We start from the raw sequence: 22068 nt of genomic DNA, 5'->3' as shown, positions 1-22068 counted from the left end.
TGACTCTGGCCCATTATATCTCCCCTTTCGTAATACCAGTGTTTCATATCATTTGTATCGTTGATTTGTCACCTTTACAATGAGGTATAGCTTGTTAGGGCAATCATGGAATGAGCAATACAGCCAAATGTCTGAGTAGTGCCAACCAAAAATGGCCAGTAATAGGGTTCTGCATCTCGTTTTGGGCTTCAAGTGCTACCAGGTGAGTGCCAGTCACAGGTGTGCCTAAATTGGTACCTAAGCATGGGTTCTGCCACTTGTTGGATTTGTGGTTTCTCCAAGCAGCAACACTGGTGGAAATATGCCACGTTTGTCCCTTCAGGATAGGGCCCGTGCAATAGGGCAACTTGAGGCTGGTGTCCCAGCATATAGAGTGGCAGCATCATTTGGTGTCAGTCCTGGTACCATTTCCAAACTTAGGACCAAGTTCCATGAGACTGCAGAAGTCCGAGACAGACCATGAAGTGGCCGTCCCAAGAAGACAACACCCCAAGAAGACCGGTTCCTCACTCTTGCTGCACTAAGGAACCGCAGGCTTACTGCCAGAGACTTACAGGGATTTTACAAGATTTTTTCAACGGTACCAAAGCCGGCTCTCACTACAGACTAGGGGTGGCACGGTTTTTGAAAAATGCTCCGAACCGTGCGGATGGCATGTCACGGTTCGGAGTGTGTGTTCGTCGTACGGTCCTACGGTTCTGGCGAGTTATAGCATGCACAAGTAATTCCCATATGTGACAATGTGACAATGTGTTTCACGCGAGAGTAGGAGTATGGAGTTTTGAGTGCTGCGCGCAAGTCTTTAGAAATGGCAAAGTGCGAGAGACAAAGACTGTCTGGAGTTGCAGGATGCGCCAGCCTCTTATAGGTCTGGTGTGGGAACATTTTGGATTTGAGGTTACCTATGATGACAGAGGAGTTAAGACAGTGTTTTCCACACAGACTGATTTGTGGCGGTGCACCACAGATTCAGCACCAACCGCCACATATTACGTTTCGTTGTTATTTTTTTTTTATTTATAGGGATGCACCGATCCGACTTAGTCTCGATACCGATGCCTGGGCTCTGCGTATCGGTCGATATCCGATACCGATCCGATTTATTGTTAATTAATAAACTGTATACCTCACCATGTGGAAAAGACTAAAGGCAGGCTTGACTTAAACATTCTTTCCCTAACTAAACATTAGCCTACTTTCCTAAGAAAAAATCTAACAAAATAACACTTAGATATAAAGGTATTGTATTATTATCATCATCATCATCATCATCATCATTATTGATTATTTGACTAGTATTAAAAATAAACAGTTGTGCACCAGCAGCAACTTGGAACAGCATTCAAATTCAAGTTCACAGTTATTACTAAATAATAAATCTAACTAGCTGACATGAAACTCAACAAATGCATAATTGTCTCCCATCAAAACAATTTTGCAGATAAAAATCCCATATTAGTGACATACATTGAAACACCCCTGCCAAAATGCTGTCACCCGTGAAACCCCTCTATTTACTCATAGTGGTACAGTCCCGCAGTTTTTAACAGCCAATTTGAACATTTGCATGTCTTGATACCAAGAACAGTTTATACACATGAAAATGACAATGGGCTTAGTTTGAGTAGCCTATTTTGTGTAAACTGCCACATTAAACGTGTTGCCTAAATGCAACAAAACGCATGAAGATCGTAATTAACCTATGACAAATGGTGGTTAGTATAGATATTCTTTTTTTTTTTTTGTATATTTTTTGGACTTTTTGCCTTTATTAGTATAGGACAGTGAAGAGGTAGACAGGAAACAAGTGGGAGAGAGAGTTGGGGCGGGATCGGGATATGACCGCAGGCCGGATTCGAACCTGGGTCCCCGTGGGCACTCGGACCCGTAGATGGTACGGACGCTGTAGCCTGCTGTGCCACAGCGCCCCCCTTATAGATATTCTTTTGATCCTATGACATAAATTTGGTATCTGTATTTATCCCATCCGTGAATTTAAACACTCAGAGCACACAGTGAGGTGAGGCACACTCTAACCCGCAGCAGTGAGCTGCTGCTACAGCGGCGCCTGCAGCGCTAAATGGCTGGTTGCGCGTCATGCCTTTTTTTTAAACGAAATTAAATTCGGATCGGCCCATGGATCTGCTCATTTTTCCCGATCCCCGATCCAGCTATTTTGTTCATATCGGGGCCGATATCCGATCCAAATATCGGATCGGTGCATCCCTATTTATTTATTTATTATAAGTTCTTCCGCAACTTTTGTAGACTATGCGTGCAACTTTACCAAACAGTAGAAGTAAACTCATTCTCCTTGGCCCGCTCTCTTGCGCGCTCAATGGACACCCACCCTCGACATGCACATTTAATCCAAATAAAACATTCACAATCGTGAACGCAATGACGCACAGAAGACGACTAGCTAAATTACTGCTAAAATACTGTTAACACTAGAAGCGCCGGGCCGTTCTGACCCACTTATACCTAGAAGCGCCGCGCCCCGGTCATTTGACCGCTTTGACGACCTACTTGAAGCGCCGTGCTGGTGTGAACTACTTGAAACGCGGTGAGGCGGTCAAATGACCGCTGAGTCCTTAGACTGGGACGCTGTCACTTACACATAATGATAGCTAGATGGCGCTTCGTGCACGAATCAAATCGTTTGGTCATAGATTCAGTTTGCACTAAGCCATGTCTCATTCGTGTTAACCCGTGTTGATAGTCTGTGGTTGTTTCATTATGACATACAGCACGTTTGAGGTAGGCTATCTGTTCATTTATTTGTGTTGTTTGAGGTAAAAACTCTGGAAGAGTTCTTGAACAAACCTTAAGCAAACTTGACTTTCAACTTTTTCGTAGTATTTTTATATATACTTCGTTTTTAATAAATAATATTAGTTTTTAATATTTTGGAGATTGTTATAAAGATGATTAAATCAATGTCACACACGGTAGTTTGAGTGCAGTTAATCTACGAATAGGCTATAACATTCAGTTATCGGCTGAAAATAATCAAGTCGTTGCACTTAGTCATAAATGTACCGTCAGAACGATCCAAAAAAGTGCTGAAACATTGACCATTGTGATTCAAAATCGACTTGCCTATTGCTGTGACGGATAACAGTTTTGTTTTGGAGTCGTGGGAGAGAGAAGTAGCGGGCTTCTGCGATGTTTTCCGAGGGAAGAGTGCTTTGGAAGGCTAATAATATCAAGCTTTACACATGCAGTTTATAAAAACCACTATCTAATCGTAAATTAGATAGGCGGTTCCAGCCCTCAGCACCTTGGTGGAATATCTTTCAGACTGTGCCTGTGTGCATGGGGGCATCTCTCGTCTGATTTTGTTCATTGTGCCCACAATAGTCGTTTTGTGTACAAGGAGATTTTTAGCCAGTGCAAGCGAGGTGAAGAAATTGTCTGTTGTGACATTCTTCCCTAGGAAAGGCTCCATCAGGCGCATCACGACTATTGTACAATAGTAAACTATTTACAGCAAATATGTAAGAAAATGCTTATAGCCTACATTAGTCTGAGCTTTACAGATACAACTATAGAAGATATACAACTTAAAAGATATAGAACTATGAATGTACGTAGGCATACTAAGTAGCCTAGGCTAAGCCCAAATAAATGCATAAGAAAGGTTTGCCCGCAGATGAATGAATTTGGCCTAAACTAATTTAAATAGGCTACGACGAATTTCAGCTGAAAATTATTTGTACACACGTAGGCTGTGTAAAAATCTTGTAGGGATCTTGTAGGGTCTAGCTACCTCGGAGGGAGGGAGATAGAGAGAGCAGCTGAGCAGGCATAGGCGCGAGAAGCAGGCTAATTAAAAATGATGAGTGAAAGATATTCTCCGTTTTGCAAATGTGTAGGCTATGTTTCGATGTCTGCTGAAAAAAAGCTATAGGCCTATTGTTTCTACAATTTAAGCTAACTTCTATGTGAATTCGTGATTCAGCATTGAGACACACATTTTAACATTTTGAAGAGACAGAGCTGTAGCCTACTGGTTAGAGCTTTAACCCCTGAGCCCCAGACTTGTTGGTTCGATCCCCGACCTGTGTATGGCAGAAGTTCTTTTGAGCAAGGCATCAATAAAGTATATTCTTTTATTATTTTCTATTCACACAACTACACGCACGCTGGCGAATTCTGACATTCTGAAACGCGCATTTGCGATGAAACATGATTGCGCATTCTTCCACGAGTTGCATGTAAACAACAAACAGCCAGCCTACAGCCTATGCAGGGGGCAGAGAGATGGGGTGGGGGTGGGGAGGCAGTCAATGCCGCAGTGTGATGTCTGTAGCCTAAGATCATGTCCACACGTAGCAAAACTGGTTAGACGTGTATGGGGGAGGGGGAATGATCGGTTTCAAATAGGCTATGTTTGCAATGGATAGTGTGTTATGTATAGACCCCGAAGCCATTTGCTTTGAGAATAACGGCTGGTTGATGAAGTTAGTGGCTGGCTAGCTGGCTCAGCCTAAACCTAAATGCTGCTGCATCCGCCAAAGTTTTCATGGCTGATAATGGTTAGCCACTTCATGTCTACAGAACATGCAACTGAGTCCTGTGTAGCCTATCGTAGCAACGAGCACAATACTGATGTGGTGTATCCAGTGGGAATCGTTTATAGGCTATCGTTTATTTTTCGCGTGTGTCTCTATGATATAATTATTTTTAGATGCAAAAAGTCTAACTGAGCCAAAGTTTGTCAGATGGCGGCTCAATTTGGCTTAGAAAATTATTGGCTGGCGAAATTATTTTTCGTTAATGGTAAACAGTATTGTGATTCATCGGTTTATTTCAGATAGTTTGTTATTAAAAACCATTAACACAAAAAAATTGTTCGTCGACGTTGAAAAACGGGGGAGTTAACGCTGCGCCACTTCACGATTTGTAGATTGTGTATTTGAAAATAGGATAGCCTAGGTGTTTGACGCGACGTAGCCTAACTCAGTCAGTCCAGCAAATATGTAAGATGCTTATACATTAGTATGAGCTTTAAAAGATAGCCTACAAATAGAAGATAAGATATACAACTATGAATGTACGTAGGCATACGCGCCCTACGTACATAAATAGGCTACGAATTTCAGCTGAAAATATTTTTTACACATGTAGGCCTGCCTAATAGAACAATGTCGCAACATTTTCAAAACAAACTCGCATTTTACCACTGTAAATCGCCTCCATAGACTATGCCATGTAAATGAAAAATAGTTATTAAAATAAATCACATATATAATACATATTGCACATATATAAACTATATGTTTCATGGTAAAATATTATTCTCATGCCCGACTGACAGGAAACCCTTGCGACATCTGCTGTGAGAAAAGAGAATAGCAGCCTGGAAAAGCATGGCCAACCGCGAAACAACATAGTGTTGTCACATAAGTGAGCGCAAAATAGCTCTAAACTAGCTTGTACCAGTGTGCTTTTGATCAAGTAAAAATTCTGGGTGACAAAACACGCGTATTTAGGAAAAGTCGTGAAAGTAGGGTCCTGGAATTTAATCGAGTGAAAAGATTTTTTTTTTTTTGTAATCACTGCGGTCAAAAGACCGCAGCCCGGCAGTTCTAGGTATATCTAGGTCAAACCCACACGGCGCTTCTAGGAATACGCGTCAGAGGTCAAATGACCGGCGCTTGGCGCTTCTAGTGTTAAGGATAGGATGGTGAATATCCTTGAGTGGCAAAGTCAGAGCCCTGACTTAAATCCTATAGAAAATAAGCGGATTGACTTGAAGAGAGCAGTCCATCGCCATTCCCTACAGAATTTGACTAAATTTTAACATTTCTGCACGGAAAATTGCAAATTTCTGCAAATATTCCCCTATCTAGGTGTGCAAAGCTATAATAGAGACATATCCAAACAGATTGATGGCTGTAATGAAAGCAAAAGGAAGCTTTACAAAGTATTAAGTCAGGGGTATGATGACTTTTCCAACCCTGTTATTCTAGTTTTTAATTTTTTATTAATTTTCAGAACGGTTTACTTTTTTTTCATTATTTTGATGTTGTACAGCTAAATTTGTAAATAAAACTGGAAAAGATTTTTTTTTAAATGGGTTTTGATTTCAGGCTGTAAGACAAAAAAAGTAACTATTTCAAAAGGGTATGATGACTTTCTATAGGCACTGCATATAAATTGCTAGAAATTTATTTTGTGGAGCTATAGGCCTATACTACTATACTATACTAGTCTATACTACTATACCTATACTAGTCGATGGTTACAATGAATCACCCTCACTGCCCTATCGCATATAGCTGACCATCCATTGTTACAATGTTACAAAATGCGCGATCTTCTCCGTGCATGTACGGTTATAAGTAAAGTGTCAAGCGTAGGCATGTATTAAAGAGATTTCTGTTAAATACATTTTATTTTCAGTTGTCAAAAGTGGTGGGGACAAAATCTATGATAAAAAAAAGTGCTGGGTACATGTACCCAGTGTCCCCGGTTAAAATGAACGCATGCCTCCGTTTTAAAATAGCCTATAAATAACATTTCTAAGTAGGCCTAGCATATAAATGTAGCCTAATGTCCATCGTGTCCAACCTCTTTCGTCTTCGCCTTGACAACTATAGCCTATTCACGGAAATGCGGTCTTGTAACCGCAATGAATTAATGAATTAATCTAAGGTTGCCTATCGAGTCTTTCAGGTTGCGGGTCCAGACCCAGTGACGGTTCTGTCCAGACCCGTTAAAATTGTTGGCCTAATATTATCAAAGAGCATCAGTAGCCAAGCCAATCAACTTGATTGTTTACCTTTCAGCAACAGAGAATAGACCTAGCAGATGAGAGAAAATGGCTTGCTCAAAAATGAGAAAAATAGATGGTGAAAAACGAACTTTTAAAGATGAATGGACAGACCAATACGTTCGTTCTGCCTGCAGCCAGTTCCAAACTGTGTCTCATATGCTGTGAAACTGTGGCGTTGATAACATAAAAACGTTAGCAACACCATGAGACAAAACACGGGTCGTTTGAGGAAAGGTACGCGCAGAAGTCCGCAGTGAGGGCAAGTAAAACTTGAAAAGCACTCCGAGACCGCAGACCCCCTTCAATCGCGTCCTGGATTCAGACGGTGATCCAAATCACTCCCAGACTTAAATAGTTTCTTCCTTGGGTAACTTCAGACCTTTCCTGAAAATGTCATCGAAATCCGTCCATACGTTTTTGAGTTATCTTGCTAAGAAACAGACAAATAAACACAAACCCAGATAAAAACATAACCTCCTTGGCAGAGGTAATAATTATCAAATTGAAAGCACACTATGACAGGTCTACTCGTGTGATTACGCATGCATTTACAGGCAAATGAGTGTTCGTTAAAGATTGCGTTAAAGATTTTGTGGATTTTGGTGCAACACAAGAGAGCATTTAGTGATGGGACAGTTTTGAATGAGTGCTGCTATTAGCAGAGGATGTAGGCTATTGGCAGAGCTTGATGCAGCTGTTCAGAACGCAGTATGCAAAGGTCTTTTGTTTATTTTTTTCTTAAAGATACACTTTAGTTTATTCTGAATGTTTTACATATAATATAGGCCAGCTATATATAAAGACAACTACAGTATTGTTTTGAATTCCAGTACCATTCTACTTTTTGGTATGTTAAAAGCATATTACTTTGAAAACACTTGAAATGTAACAATAAATTAAATAGAAATGTACATGCATTGATTTTATTAACATCAGGGTATACTATTTTGAGTAACAATATTCGGACCTATGCTGGGAGGAAATTTTAGTAACTGGACCTCAAAATGTATTTTGGCTAAGTTAGTTTAAATGGTTACTCTTTAGGTGGTAACATTTGTAAGCAAATATGAGATGGTCAAGCAGAAGGCATTTGTAGAATTGAGGTGGAATGACCCTATTTCTACGTAGTTAGCTTCATTGGGATAACATGGCAGAAGAGGATGGAAAGGCTAACTTGGGAGATTGCAATGTTGTAGGCTACTTCACCACCCATGGCTATTCACCTTTACGGAGTGGGTAGATGATATGCGGTGGTGGCCACTGTATCGTATAGAGATATATTTTAGAGACGGACTGGCCATTCTCAGCACAGTATGCCAATACATAATTATCATAATATATTCTTAGAAAGTGCTTTCTTTCTTTCTTTTTTTACCCAAAGCCCAATGCATTATCTGATTATTTACTGTCTGAAATGTTAAAACCAAAACACTTACTGCAGGGCGTATTACAGAAACCCGTAAATCCATCCCATGTTTGCGTGCGGAATAAGGTGTATAGGCTACTACAGATTGTTCAGATTGTTTTTATATAGATTGAAAGATAGATCAGGAAGTTATCCAATAAGCTTAACAATAAGTATATTCATGGGTTTCATCAGGCCCCATTCCACAGGTGTATAAAATCAAGTACCTACAGTGCCTATAGAAAGTCATCATACCCTTTTGAAATAGTTACTTTTTTTTGTCTTACAGCCTGAAATCAAAACCCATTTTTATTTACAAATTTAGCTGTACACCTAGCCTGGCTAACGCCTACCACTTCTCAATGAGACGTGGTCTGGGAAGCAAGCGTTCATTTTCTCGTATTTGAACAAATGCCCTGATCCGTTTATTGGGCGCCATGGATGTCTATCAAATGCGTCTGTGCATAGCTCATCATCGTCTTGCTTTCCCCCCTGTTCTGTGATTGGTCCCCTATCTGAGGCAAAAATTAGGGCGGTAGTTTCCAGGCTGCCGTAGCAGCGTGAATCAAATCGCACGCAAGGCAGCATGGGAATACCCAGGCTACTGTACAACATCAAAATAATGAAAAAAAAGTTGACAGTTCTGAAAATTAATAACACATTAAAAACTAGAATAACCGGGTTGGAAAAGTCATCATACCACTGACTTAATACTTTGTAGAGCTTCCTTTTGCTTTCATTACAGCCATCAATCTGTTTGGATATGTCTCTATTATAGCTTTGCACACCTAGATTGGGTAATATTTGCCCAATCTTTCGTGCAGAAATTCAGTCAAATTCTGTAGGGAACGGTGATGGACTGCTTTCTTCAAGTCAATCCACAGATTTTCTATAGGATTTAAGTCAGGGCTCTGACTTTGCCACTCAAGGATATTCACCATCCTATCCTTAAGCCACTGCTTTGTTCTTTTGGCAGTATGTTTAGGATCAGGCGCGTGCCGTCCATATGGGCAGGTGGGGCAGCGACCTCCCAGATGCATCCTCCACAAAAACTAGTTCCTCAGTAAATCACTGCTCCAAGAGGATCATTGTCGTGTTTGAAGGCGAATGACCTGCCCATCTTCAGTTGTCTAGCAGAGGGACGCAGGTTTTCCTCAAGAATTTGGGTGTACTTGGTAGCATCCATTTTCCCTTCTATCCTGACGAATTGCCCAGTCCCCGCTGAAGAGAACAGGGTTCGTACGGGTACTTGAAATCCATGAAAATGCTTGGATTTTAATGTGGTGTTTTCAAGGTTTGAAAAATGCTTGGATTTTGGGTAAAGTGCTTGTGAATGCTTGAAAGTGCTAGGCCTACATATTTCTCGGCAGTCTGACCCAATAGACCAATTATTAAATGAAGGGAAATAAAATTAATTTGCTGTCTATTAGGGCGCTGTGCTGACAATGACGACGGGTTTGGTGCTTCTCATTCATCACTCCGCAAACATGTCCGTTCGCTAGTCTTCTTCATTGAAAGTGAAAGCAGACGTGTGTTGATGAATGTTTGATGCAAGTTCGATGTGTGTGGTGAACTATTTGTTTCTTAGCAGAAGCCATGAAACGGTAAAGGTTATTTATTTAAAGAGACATCATTTATGAAGTTGTTTTGGCTTTGCCACGCGTTCGCGTCCAGTTTGACGTGTCTGGATTTTCCGATAATAATGACAGCAGCAATCTCGTGATGCTGATATTGACTTTTAATTTATGCGCGTGTAAGTCTAAGCTATTGTGCTTGAAGTTAGCTGTGACCGACTAGCCTACTGGTTTTCATCGTTTTAACCACAAAGCCTGTCGACCTTAGGTCTACTAAATTGTTTAGTTAACACCTTGTCATTTCGCGTTTGTCCAGCCGTTCACCCCCGTGCGCCCCATGTCATTCAAAACATATTTCGGGATAGCCATCTCTCTTTGAGAAAACGTATGACAACAGTGAAAGATATTGACACGTTGGCATGCTTGGTAAACATCAGTCTTGCACATAATATTGAGCTGATTTTTTAGTGGAAATGGCTTACTATCGCATTGTGCTGATGGATGAAAAAAGTCGCCTATTTAAAGGCACAGTCTGAATTTTAATCATAGCTCTCCATTTAGTGTGTGCACTTTAACAACTAGTGATGAAGCATATAACAGTAGGGTCTGCCATTTATTTTAGGAGGAGGGATGTAGGGCATGATACTTTGGAAGGAGAGGGAGTGGTGCAATTTGATTTTCTTCGGAGCAACCTCTTCAAACAGCATCAATATCAATAGGCCTATGGTTCACTATCAGGACTAGAGGACTGTAAGGGGGCAGGCTATATGTGATCAAGTAGGCCTATATTAAAACATGTAGTCAAAATTATAACGTTATGTTGATTTAAGTTGAAACAAAACATGTTATGAACTGAGAAAATCCATGGTTCTACATCATTGTTGGCAAAATGATCATGATAGCCTACATATTTCAGCGATATCTGGTTTAGTCTTGAGTAGGCCTAGGCTACTTTGCTATAAATGAGTTATAAACTTATATATAGACTATATTGTGGTATGTTATAATGTTTGAAATATATGTATCACAGTTTATCAATAGTTCTCATAAAAGTCATCAGATGTCATCATTTAAGGGGTTATTTTTCAAAAATTTCTCCCGGGGGTGCTGGGCATATTTTCCTCTTTTTTGTCCTTTACCAATCACACCCCTGAAATATGGTGTGAATCAATCCATGCTGTTCAACATTATCGAGTGCTGTCAGTAAGAAAAAGAACAAGGAAATTTGATATGACATAGACCAAATAGAGCAGCAGCAAACACTAATGAAATGGTTCCATTTTCTATGCCCCATTCAGTTAACCTAATGATAGCTGCTGGTAGGCCTATTGGGCTTAGGTTGCATCAAATTTTCTGGTTCTTTGTCCTACAGTGACCTCAAACAACAGGGCTTTGGATTTGCTCACACTCGATTTCGTTACTGGAAAACTGGTCTTGAAAGACCTTAAAAAGTGCTTGAATTTGGCCATGAAAAAGGTGTACGAACCCTGAGAGAAACATCCCCACAACATAATGTTGCCCCCACCATGCTTCACAGTAGGTATGGTGTGTTTTGGGTGCATAGCAGTTCAGTACAAAAAGTTCAATCTTATTCTCCAAAAAATTCAATCTTAGTCTCATCTGACAATAATTTTCCACATGGTAGCAGAATATTCCAGATGTGTTTTTGCACTGAACTCCAAGCGCTATGTTTGGCGAAAACCAAACACAGTACACCACCCAAAACACACCATACCTACTGTGAAGCATGGTGGGGGCAACATTATGTTGGGGGTGTTACCTTTCACTTGAGACCAAGATTATGCTTCTGCACAAAGGGGTTCATGTGCAGTACCGTAAGCATTTGATTGTCAGTATGCATTTTGGATAGCCAAAAGCCCTATGGGGAGTTTCCATAGGAGAAAACGCATGAGCATACCTTGGCAAATAATGGTCTACAGCACTCATATTTCATGTTATATAGATCTACTTTTTCCAATCTTTTTACTTTACACCCAGCTTCACAAGACCTGGTGCTAGGGCTCATTTGTGTTTCTAAGTAATGCTATATGACTTAGAGGGCTGATATGTGGTCAGTTCAGAGATGCTTGCAATCCGCCAGGGCGAAAAAACTATATTCTAGCCTATGTGGCCCTGTGTCAGTACATCACACAGTCAAGCATTTGATTATAGGTCAAACTAGGTGGGAACAGTGGCCTCTAAAGCAGGCGCTGTGCAATTTTAGGCAAACCTTTAAAAACTATATTGCGCATCATGTTGTTTTAACCACAGTACCAGTGATCAATGTGCTTACTTGCAGGGTTTGCGACTACCATAATAGTAGCCTACCAAAATGCAAACCAACATGCAAATTAACACAAGTAGCAAGAATGAGCCCAACAGAGGAGTTGGTCTTTTAATTAATATGGAGCCAACAGCATGGCGCAATCATTGAGCCACGAGAAAAACAACAACTTTGTGATTTTTGGTTGGACGCTTGTGATTTTTGGTTAGGCGCTCGGTTAGTTACTTCTTTTAAAAGTAATTGAATTACTTGACCAGTCACTGTATATCAAAAGTAATTAGTTAGAATAGAATAGAATATATACTTTTTTGATCCCGTGAGGGAAATTCGTTTCTCTACATTTAACCCAATTTAACCGAATTAGTGAACACACAGCACACACACAGTGAGGTGAATCACACATTAACCCAGAGCAGTGAGCTGCCTGCCCAACCAGCGGCGCTCGGGGAGCAGTGAGAGGTGAGGTGCCTTGCTCAAGGGCACTTCAGCCGTGGTGGACTGGTCGGGGATCGAACCGGTAACCCTCCGGTTACAAGCCCGAAGCCCTAACCAGTACACCACTGCTGTTACTAGGGAAGGTAACTTTTAAGTTACTTTTATGTCTGCGTTTTAAATGTAAATTTGAACAGTACTGATCAGTCAAACACAATGAATATATACTTTTTAGACCTAGTGGGTCACTGACTCAACAGTTGACAGAGGATGCATGTCATCGATAACATGCCTACAGTGTAGCAATCAATTTATTCAGCTCTGCCTGGCTTATCGGCTGCACTGCAGTCCGTGTACAGTCTGGTTGTTTGCATGGAGTGGCACCAGCTTTCGTAGGGCTGGGGTCTTTCGGTAGCGTTGTCGATGCGTGTTGTTTCAACAGGTGCTTTGTAAGATTTGAATTGCTACTCTTAGATGTGGATAGGGTCTTTGCACCTGCACATATTTTACAACTCACCGCTACATTTCTGTCTTTAATTTCAACGAGCGAAAAGTATAAAGTAATGTCCATACTTCCAGGAGAGAAAGCTCATCCTATCCGCACTGTCGGCCATGATGTGGTTTATGCTCATTGATTGATTTGATCGGTGTATCAATGCGCCACCCTGCGACGTCAGATCATAAGCAGCTAAAGTGAGCCTATCTTGTCTTCTTGTCTGCAAGTGTTCGTTTTTCACAAAAGAGAGTAACGCGAGTAACAAACTCATTTAAATTTCAGTAATAGTAATTGCGTTACTTTATTTAAAAAAAATACTTAGTTACATGCTTGTTACCGCTAAAAGTAGTGGAATTACAGTAATGTGTTACTTTGTAAAGCGTTAAGTTGCGGGTTGCAGTTTTGGATGCCTGTTTTTTTATGTGGTCGCTTCTTTTTGGGCTTGCTTTCGTGTTGTTTCTGCAAAGAATCCACGCAGCGCCTATAGATACACAGTACATGTGCCTCTGCATCTACGCTGTAACTGTAGGCTCCTCTAACATGACCGACCCAGAAATGTAACATCAAGGGTTCGGGGAGGGGATGCTAACTGTTTGGTATTGGGTCGCTTCTTTTCAGGGCTTATTTTCAGAGACATGATGCTTATTTTTCCTCATGTGACCTGGCAACACTGCTGCCCAGGGGCTCTAGTTCAAACGACCACACTTTGCGTCCTGGCTTGCGATTGAGAGTTTGAACTACTGTTGTAAGAAAAATTCAATGCAAGCAGACTGAGGCAGGTTTAAAGACATTTATTAGTTAACCCTATGAGCCCGACGGACGCAAAGTGCGTCAAAAAACACACCCATTCTTCTCTGTCACATTGCCCCGCGATTATTTGTCACAGCGAGATGAGACGAATACTGCACGAAAGAGCAGAACCGGGGCTTTCCAACGAGACTAGACACTTGTCTGTACGATCAAGTATGAAAATAAAATAAAATCATGAAGTTAAATCAAAGTATATCATATTTACAGTCTATATTGCTCTGCGTTCACCCAGGCATCCAGCACTCTCGCTTGAATTACTCACGCACCCGGCATCACACAGACATGACACGCATATCAAATGAAAGAGGAGAAACAGAGCTTTCCATTGATACCAAAGACATCAATCCTTTTATGTTATAAAAAAACAGACGAAGTGACAAACAAATCATAATGTCATATAGCTTCAGCTTCCATTACTCTCGTTTGATTTACTTGTGAAACCGCAATCAGAACGATATGGCACGCATGTCAGATGAAAGAGGAGAGCTAGAGCTATCCACAGATACCAAATACAACATTCTAGGCCATAAAACAGACGAAGTGACAGCAAAATAATAACTTCACTTACCCCATGTTTTTGTGTGGCATAATAGCCTATGTTCATAATCCAACGTTATCATGTGTTTCTCTATGGCAAGTCACGTTCATAATACGGTTTTGAGATCCTAGCAAACTCCTGTATGGTATCCAATTCAAGAATCATATTACATCCAAATTTGTTTGACAAATAAACACTGTTTTGCCTTTACTTTGTTCATTGCAATGCAGTAAAAAAATATTGTAGAGAATCATCATCTGTGCACGTCATGTGCATTACCACGCAAACAAGTGAGGTCAGATCAGCTAGTGTCACAAATATGGAGCGCAAAAAGTGTCAAAAATGAATATCTGGCCCCAGCCATGGCGCAACTGGCTGGGGCACCTGCACCGCACGCCGGCGACCCGGGTTCGATTCCCGCCCCGTGGTCCTTTCCGGATCCCACCCCGACTCTCTCACTCATTCACTTCCTGTCTCTCTCTACTGTCCTGTCAAAAATAAAGGCACAAAAGCCCAAAAAATATACTTAAAAAAAAAAAAAAAAAAATCTCATCACTAAATAAAAATGGCCATTTATTTCTGGAAGGCACACACCAGAACACCATTTTTAGGACAGTCAGGCCTACACAACCATGTAAATGATGTCGAGCTGTCAGCTTGCTGTGGTGAGATACACGTCAAAATGTAAGAATTTGTATAGTATGCTTTTAACATTTTTATTATTTAAAAATCTAAATCAAATCAATACAAGTATTTATACATGATATTGTGGCAGATCTGGGTAGCCTAGACTGTGCTGAAAAAAATAATATGTAAAATGTGTGAATGGCACTTACAGTGACCAGGATAAATGCTCACTAGAGGTAGTGAAAATGCCCTTAAAACAGCTTAGGGCTCATAGGGTTAACAACGGTGTCATATCTACCAGCTCGGAGACCCAGCATAGCTCACCGCTTAGGGCAATGGCCGACTGAGCCTCTCGTGCTGCGTGTTCTCTCTGCATTTAAGGCGTTGCCCCCTTCGGGACAATTAGGGCAGGATTCGGGACAACTGCTTATTTCGTGACTGTCCCGAAATTTTCGGGACGTCTGGTCACCCTAGTTCCACATTTTGTTATGTTTCAGACTCATCTTAAAATGGATTCAATTATTTTCTTTTCATTAATCAACACACAATGCTCGAATACTCCACAAATAAAATAGGTGTTTGTAAATGTATGAAAATTGTATATTGCATTCACATAAGCATTCAGACCCCTTTGTGATTGCAATTGAGCTCTGGGCTTTCTATCAAAGGTACTTGAGATATTTGATTGGAGTCCACCTGTACCTAAATTAATTCAATGAGCAATATTAGGAGAGGCACTCAATAAGGTTTCACAGTTAATGGTATCCACCTTATTCCTTAACCCGGAAATATGCATCGTTACGATGGTTACGATACTGTTTTCAACTTCCGTTCATTCTGTTTACATGTGCGTTCTCGGTAGCTAACTAGAATATGCTTCAACTTAGATTTCTTTCGAAATGTTGACAATTCTGCCCTCAGCATGGATATACTACATCATATACAGTAGGTGTTGAAATGTGATCGCCGTTTCTCTCACGCTTTGCATGATCCACGCCCTGCGTGAAATGTATTACAACTGTATTACAACTTACCGCCACAAGGTGGCAGTACAGTCCGTGGTAGCACTTTAGCGTTTTAGGACTCCTAATTTTTTTCACTAAAAGTAATTCACGAGGCATAGCCTAGGACAGCTTAAAATAATTTGAGAAGACTCCTAACTCACTAAGACATATTTACAAACCGCTTTTAGTGGCATTTCACGTCGCGATGTAGTGAAATGTAGGCCTACGTGCGGTTACAGCTGTCATGCGAGGGAATAATTGCATAGCAACTAAGGGATACAATAACGCCACCGACAATCAAAACCACCACTGCATGTAAACTAAATGTAACGTCTCATTGTAGGCCTAAATTAAATTGAATTGTTTCTGCTCTTTACGAATGTAGGCTACTTGCTTTCATACAGATTCATTCAAAGCATCTGGCAAAGAAACTGCACCTTTTCGTGTCTGCAATTGAGTAGCTCAATGGGTAGCGTTGCACTCTTTGACATGAGGATTCGAGGTTCGCGTCTCACCTGAAGCGCTCTTGCACGGTGTAGTGCAATGTAAGAGAAACGTAACGTTATTTGTCATCATCAAACAGTGAGAGAAAACGCCAATAAGGAATACTAAAGCCAATTTATGTAGCCTATTTGTCTAATTCTCTGCACAGCACTGTCTAAGCATTCAGCATTCACTGTTCTGGGGCCTCATTTATAAAACTTTGCGCAGGATGTACGCCAGAAGATGGCGTGCGCTCAAAACTCAGAAAGTGCGTGCGCACAGAAATATTCTGATTTATAAAACCGTGCGCACGCACGTTCCACGCCAATTTCCCTTTATAAATCAAGCTCTACTCTACATTTGCGGCACCTGTGCGTACCTCAAGACACACCCATAATTGCTTATAAATATTCAGCGAAACGCCCTTAATGAATATTGATGTCTGTGGACAACATGCCAAAAACAGCGGGAAAGACAAAAAACGCAACTTCATTGACTTTTTGTGGGTTCATAAATGGCGTGAGCAGCCACCGTTTCAGCGGATATCCACTGTCACCTACAACATAACTTGAATGAGTAAAGGGTGAATGTTTAGAAATGGTCGAAAAATTGCAACAAATTCTTTTAGGATTTACACACAGGATTTAAACACGATTCGCCCGCACCTACAGTAGAAGCCACCATCGCGCAGAGCTCCAGCATTCAGTCTGCGCCCAACGCTGCTACAGTATGTTTCAATATGAATCAGGGCAACATTTGTGAGCAACATGTCCGTGTCACATTTACAGTATAACTTGGACATTGAGGGAATGAAAATGCTTCCTGTTAACAAAGGCACATTTATTTTCACTCGGTGGTCTTATAGCAATATGATTGCAGTCAATAGCACGGATCACATTTGGGAAATTAGACTGCGTTTTTATTTGCCTGTTCACCATGTAAGGAAAGTTGATGTAGTTTGGTGATGAAGCAGTTACACCTCCTAACACGTCTGGCAAAGGTTGGCTATTCCAGTCCGGTCAGCCAGTTCTCGATTCAGCCAGTGGCAAGAAAGCCGATGCAAGTCAGCACTTACTGTATATAGCCTACCATTTGCAAGCTAACAAGCAACATGTTTGAGCCTTGATTATTGACAAATAACAAAACATGCATGAAAGCCATAAGTGGATAATTAACAAAACATACATAGGCATAGCCTATCAGCATGTCTTTCTCGCATCAAATAAGATGGAATTTTTGACGGGCGCACGAAACAACAATCAACCACGTTTTAGATTTTAAACAGGATTAGGTTAAGGCAGTTATGTGATGCGCGTCATTGCGCGATGTTATGCTTGTGTTAAACTTCAATTATTGAACCAATTTCGGGTCGTTGTACCTGTTCCCTCCTGAGGTCGCAGTTTCTGCTTTTCCCTTTTTTGTGCGTACGCATGGGTCAGAGCTTGCGTGGAGGTGCGCACATTTTTCCGTCAAGTTCACGTTTTATAAATACCAAAGCTTGCGTAGAACGAGGCGTACGCATTCTTTTGTGCGTACGCATCGTTTATAAATGAGGCCCCTGGGCTGCGTTTCTAGAAAGCCTCGTATGCTAACTTGCATCGCAACCTTGAAAGTTCCCTGGATTTGGTGTTTCTAGAAAAAGTAGTTCAAACTCTCAAACTCTCAATTGCAAACAAGGACTGGGTAGGCTACCTTGGGAGTTGCGGTTGGTGATGTCGTCAGTGTCAGGAGCGCCTAACCAAAAAACACAAGCGCCCAACCAAAAATCACTAAGTTGATGTTTTTCTCGTGACTCAATGATTGCGCTTTACTGCAGGCTAATAGGCCTATGAATTAAAAGACCGACTCCCCTGTTGGGCTCATTCTTGCTACTTGTGTTACCTTACGTTAATTTGCGTGTTGGTTTGAGTTTTGGTGAGGTTCTATTATGGAATGTACAAACCCACATTTCATGCATACCAGTCCTTAGTGCAGTGGCTAAAGCAGGTGACTTGTTATCGAATCATTGCAGGTTCTAATACCGTATGCAATCAACATGATTTTGTTTCTGACTACAGTGAAACGTGGAAATAACCTTGTAATGCCGTGGAGCTATTATTTAAACTGATGTTGTGTTCCTGGCCACTCGATGTAAAGTAATAATTAAATATATTTAGGGTCTAATCCATTGTTATGTGTGGTATGCCTCCTTTTACTCAAAAGTGACATGGAAGGGTGAGATGCGAACCACTCGCAATGTACTGACGCGAAACAGCTGAACCACTGTGCTCTACCGTGGTCTACCGAAGGGAGCTATCTTTCCCCAAATCAGTAAGCTGCAGGCTGCACTCTCCCAAATCAACACGAACTTAGGGCTGTGGAGCAATAACTGGTCTTCAACTGATCGCAGAAAAAAGGTTTGTTTTTGTAAATTGTATTGTGGACACGTCAATACCATATAGCCTAATATAATATTATGTTCGCGCAGACTTCTGTATCGTGCAGAAGTAGGCTTGTGGTTTTGTGATTGACTATTTGTCGAATCAGAGTCACATCTGCAGTAAATTAGATAAAACTGCCTGCTCGTGATGACGTGCTATTGTTTATCTATGGTTTATCCTTGAATTTTCAATAAAGTATCTATCTATCTATCTATCCTCCCATCGAGATCCGTAACACCGACATTCCTAACCCTGCTCACAAGTGCCACCTGGTGGTTGTTTGGGTCATTGCAGCTTCACTAGGGAAAAATCAACAAAATAAGCGTGATTCACACGTGAGGTCTCGTGAGCATCTCACGTGAAGCCGGCCAATTGAATCCAACACCTACTGTATGACCAATATAAAATAGAAAAGTTTACTTTATATGCGTTATGATATGTTAAGCACTGTCAACCATCACATTAAAATAGATACAACGCAGCTTCGCCGGAAATAGATAACTGTTTTCGATGTCATGGCGACCCCCATTGTTGGCTGCGGAATATCGTGGATATGTCAAAGTGAAAACCAAGCCAGGGTTTCCGCTATATACATTTTACTGTGGCGGCCCGCCGCACCTTAATTTCTGCCGCCACACCTTCAGAATGTTCATAGCCTATGTAATCGAATATATCAACACCAAAGATACTGAACCTTTTTATCAATCGTCTCTGTCTACACATTTCTCCGGGCGGAGCGCAGTTTCACTTGACTGTCTACTCCTCAGCCCTCTCAGGTCTGGCTGTGGGTTCTGATTGGATTACGCTCCGCCTCGTCTGCTTTGTTGTTGTTCATCAGCTGATTAGCACGCATCTCAACTAGGGTATAATCCGGGGAGAAGGGATTCCCGGGAAATATGATCAAGACTATTTTCCGATTCTCGGGAAAGGTTATGACTGAAATCGGGAAATAAAATAAAATAAAAAACGCAAGGAGTTCACTTCTATTGTTGCTAACTTATACCCGCTCAACGAGCAGATGCAACAATTGTTTGAAGCTTGGTAGGCCTACAGGCTACCTCCGTGGAGTCGGCGAGAAAGTTTTCTACCTGCAATCATCCAAAACCGCCCTCAGCGCAGTCTCGATACTCTGTTTCTTGAAAGCACCACAAGAAAATGAAGGGCAGTTTGAGAAATCAATTACTTACGGAACTAAAAGAAATATGTAGCCTAAGTTGTCACGAGTTCAATGCGATGCTGATATCATATTGCAGTGTTTGTAGCCATTTGTTTTGTATTCAGTTTTACGTAGGCCGATTGCCCTGTCTTTTTGCAGTGCACCGTCGATTTCGGTGGGTCATTTTCTTTACAGTAATAGTTGGACTTGTGTCTGTTTAAAAGAGAAATACGCCTGCCCTGCCCTATAAAGAAGTAGCCTATTTGGTTAACTTCGAGTTCACTTGATCACGCAGCAGAATTGTTGATGAACATAAACGGTATTCTTTTGCCCTAATAAAGAAATAAATAAAATGCCTTGAGCCATCCTCCAAGCTTTGCCACTAATATGTTTAGCCATTCCTCTAACTTGTTTTTCAAAAAACCCAGGAAAATAAAATGACATCCTGCAAGCTTTGCCACTAGCCTGAAATTTTTAGCCATTCTTCAGGAAATGAAAATGCTCTGAGCCATCCTGCAAGCTTTGCCACTAATATTTTTAGCCATTTCTGTAAATGATATTTAACTTCAATATACACACATACAGTATGGTGTGAGATTTATATGCTCAGGGGGTTGGGGTCAGGGGTCACTCTGGGGTTGGGGGTGTTGGTGGGTGGTTTAGTCTCCTTCACTGTCTTGTAAACTGCCTAGCTCTGCAGGTTATGCTTGTTACAGGTATTCTAAGACTAGGTTTATTCATTTATTTCGTACTGTCACCATTTTAGGGTGTTTTTTGTAAATGTTCAATTCAAATACCCCGTACCCTCCTTTTGGGGTCGGGGTCCCTGAGCCGTGGTCCTGACCCCCGCACCTCCAAAGACATCCTAGGGGAAACACTGCAAGCCATGAGGTCGAGAGACAACTGTCCGTAGACCTGCAAGACAGGATTGTGTCAAGACACAGATCTGATGAAAGATACAAGAACATTTCTGCAGTATCAAAAGTGCCCAATAGTATGGTAGCCTATATCATTCTGAAATGGAAAACATTTGGAAGACCTGACAGTCTTCCTAGATCTGACCCCTCTGAGTAATCGGGGGACAAAGGTCAGACAGGTAACCAAGGACCCAATGGTCCCTGTGAATGAGATCCAGAGTTCCTTTGTGGAGATGGGAGAACCTTACAGAAAGCCAGCCAACTACTCTAGCGCACTATCAATCAGGAGTCCCTTTCCTAAAGCATAGTTGCTAACCACGATATATCTTCCATGGTGACAGCACTGCCAAATGTAAGTCAGTCATATTTGAGTCTCACATAAACAATACACAAATACAGTTTTGACATTCGGTCATATTTCAGTCATATTTTAGTTTATTTTAGTATCCATATAAATTAGTATTCATATTTTAGTTTTTTCCAAAAACCTGATGTGTGTCAGAATGAAGCTTAAGTGTTTGTGCACGTGCAAACCAAATCTGTGGGCTCACATTAGGTAGTTACTATCATAGTTAGCCACTATGCTTTCAGGAACAAACTCCAGGCCTTCACAGCAGTGGCCAGACGGAAGCTATTGACTGCTATTGCTATTGTTATCATTCTGTGTGGGTTCTCCCATTTCCACAAAGGAATTCTGGATCACATTCATAATGACCATTGGGTTCTTGATTAGCTGTCTGACCAAGGCCCTTTGTAATGCCAGGTGACATGGTAATATAAGCTTAATTTGAAACAAATCTAGTTAAAGATGTCCCATAACATTGGAGATGTCTGTTTGAGATCCATTTCCACTTCTGTATCCAAAGTATTTTGTGTCATCATATGAATCTCTGCTTGGATTTGGCACAGTAGCAAGCTTATCAGACCACTACTGGCTCTGTGTGTCTTGGTCTAAACCCAAGAGTCTTTGCAATCAAGAGACCATGAGGCAAAATCTGAGGTCTTGCAATCTATGAAAGTTGCTTCACTGTACTTCGTTTAACCCAGTGTTCTAAGTCAAAGAAAGCAAATGTACATTGTGTTTCAAGTTCAAGTTATTTATTTGTCACGTGCATTTAGTCTAGGAAACAAATCTCTG

General features: G+C 41.1%; 1 protein-coding gene across 2 annotated transcripts in view; it reads left to right on the top strand.

The window, feature by feature from the left end:
- Positions 1-22068, top strand: part of ccdc57 (coiled-coil domain containing 57) — a 205147-nt gene that overhangs the window by 182100 nt on the left and 979 nt on the right. The window lies entirely within an intron of this gene.

The sequence above is a fragment of the Sardina pilchardus genome, chromosome 22 (genome assembly GCF_963854185.1).
Source record: "Sardina pilchardus chromosome 22, fSarPil1.1, whole genome shotgun sequence".
Lineage (NCBI taxonomy): Eukaryota > Metazoa > Chordata > Actinopteri > Clupeiformes > Clupeidae > Sardina > Sardina pilchardus.
The sequence above is the reverse complement of the archived record's forward strand: the minus strand, read 5'-3'. Positions and strand labels throughout refer to the sequence as shown.